Raw genomic sequence first — 2,500 nt, forward strand, 5'->3', positions numbered from 1 at the left:
AAACGACGTTGAATGGCTCGTACTGAAATATTCAACATGTGCGCTATATCTGTAGCACTGAAATCGTAATCGATGAAATACTTAAGCTGGTCTATTGTTACTGAAAGCTGTGGTCGTCCGACGTTTCCAGTGGGTTGTACAGGGCATCGATAAGCGGAGTGTAGAATTCGATTGCATTGCTTCAAACAGAGAATGGCTTCCTTTATGAAGGACATAGAGCTGTTACTGTCAACATTAGAAGTTGGAAAACGCTTTTCCACAACAAGTCCTAGTTATAGATGTAAAAATCTACCTCACCATGGATAAGTTCAGCAGAGGAAATATCATTAGTTAGCTGTGATAACTGTGCAGTTATGTCTTCCAAAGTCGCCATTTTGAGCGTCCTTGTTATCCTATGATTCCCTTCGCACCCGATTGTACAGTCGCAAAGAATCCTGGTATCATCATAATTCCGAAACTACATCATAATACCAATTCATAATAATCACGATTGACTTCCTAACCCCATAACTACTTCATAATACTAAAAGTGAATTTTGTCACCAATGACATTCCATATGAAGTAACCCATCGTTTGGTAAAAAGATTGATTTCTCGGTGCATAGCCTTGCGTCAAGTTGCTTAGATTCTGTAAGCGAGTAATTACGAACATCAGAGATAATGTAAAATTTGATAGAGCGGTTTTCAATTGAGTGTCGAAAGTAATTAGCGGATTGCTTTGGTTTTGCATTACTTCACTCAGTGATTGGTTCAAAGTTTTCGCGCCACTTTTTCAAATAATCAAAAGTGAAACCAAAACCAATCGTGGCTCGTGCGTGCACATTTTCCCGCGCTTTGTGTCGGCTACGTGTGATTACTTCGAGTTTTAATTGGTTTACTGGATTGTCTCCGTCCTTTTTGATTGGCCAAAGTAATTACTTTGGGTTTGATTTTACGACACTCAATTGACACTCGCTCTACTTGGATATTTATTCGTTAACTCTCATGCAACTCTCAGTACATGACGTCTGTTTGTAGTGTTAATGTAATAACGTCTAACGTCTTTTATACACATTTTGCATCCAAATTTCCCGAATGCAGAATACTCGACCCCAGAGCTCTCTCTTCTTGGCCATTTCCAAAATATGCGCAGCCGCAGTGAAGGACTATTTTGGAAATCGTTGGCGATCGATCACTGTTGTAATTTAATTCTGATTTTGCGTAGAGAAACCTAACGTACGTTGCTTGCGGACCTCTTGTTTTAGAATCAGGCAGAGGTCGATTATTCTTAGTATTAAGCACTTCTGTAACAATAATAACTCCCATTTATCAACCAGTGTTTTTGTTGTTCTCTGCTCCCAGATCGAAACAAACCGAAATCGAGCAACTGTGGTAGTGATGCACACAATGATGAGCCGAATAGCAACCTCCATGAGGATGAAGAAAGTGAGTTTAACAACAGGGCAAAATTCCGGCAAGATTTTCTCATCCACTCTAGCAACTATAAATTGCCACAAGAAATGCTCCCCCGTTTAAAAATGCCCCTTGGATTCAAAACTTCTTGTTCACCTAGAAACTAATTGTAGTCAGCAAATAATTAATTGAGGGCTTGCATGTTTGATCACCACTGAGGAGGTCTCCCAGGGGTTTTGGGGAACAAGGGAATATGGCTAATTTGAACTAGAGAACAGGCGAATAAAATATCTTAGGGAACAAGGGGAATTAAAGCATTTTAGGGATAAAAAAGCTGAGAACAAGTTTTAAAGGGAACACGAGCAATTTTTATAAATGGAAGAAGGAGCCCCCGCATCTCTTACTGAGAAAACCCTCGTTAAACTTTTCGGGCCTGAAGAGCCACTTGTGAAACTACGATACACTTGTTTCGAAGAACTGGTCTTCTAACATGTTTTCAAAGAAACAAAACGTTAAATGATTGTGAAGTTTGGTGGCCTGAAAGCTCTTCGTCTTTTAAGATAAAGAGGGAGTTGTGGCACCCGAATAGGTTTAACGAAGTTTGAGAAACGGCGCCCCGTGGATAAACTTACGAAGAGCACTGGTGTAGAGTTAATTTGAAGCACTGAACATTTTGACAGAACTGGCTATCGCTTTTTCATTCTATTTGCAGGACCTATTAATACGTCACAAATAGAGCGATCAAAAACCACAATTGGAGAATGTTATCTAAAAAAATTGGAAATTCCGTACTTGAAGTTTGTGCGTGACACGTTAAGCTACATAGTTCTCCTTGGTTTACAATGTGTCCTATGCGTAGTTCCGTCAACCATAAAGTTCAGCATATTGGAATGGATCATACTGGTTTTCTTCTTTGGTCGTTTGTTGGTTGAGTGCAAACAGTTCGTTGGCACAAGAAGACGACTGAATCAACGAAGAGCGGACGGCAGAGCGGAATCATGCAACATCACTTGCAAGGCACTACAAATATATTTCGGGTAAGTGATGAGTACTGACCGACAACTGAAAAAGAACGAGGGGTTGAGAAAATATAAGACTCTCGGAATGA

General features: G+C 40.0%; 1 protein-coding gene across 1 annotated transcript in view; it reads left to right on the forward strand.

Annotated features, from left to right (window-relative positions):
* The first annotated feature begins 1,345 nt into the window (after positions 1–1,345).
* LOC138037012 (short transient receptor potential channel 2 homolog) overlaps positions 1,346–2,500 on the forward strand; it is a 20,805-nt gene continuing 19,650 nt past the window's right edge. Inside the window, exons 1-2 of the mRNA XM_068883026.1 lie at positions 1,346–1,425; positions 2,105–2,429. The gene's annotated coding sequence lies outside the window, so the exon portion shown is untranslated. The remainder of the gene's footprint in view (positions 1,426–2,104; positions 2,430–2,500) is intronic.

Source organism: Montipora capricornis, chromosome 2 (assembly GCF_036669925.1).
Source record: "Montipora capricornis isolate CH-2021 chromosome 2, ASM3666992v2, whole genome shotgun sequence".
In the NCBI taxonomy this organism is placed as follows: Eukaryota; Metazoa; Cnidaria; class Anthozoa; order Scleractinia; family Acroporidae; genus Montipora; species Montipora capricornis.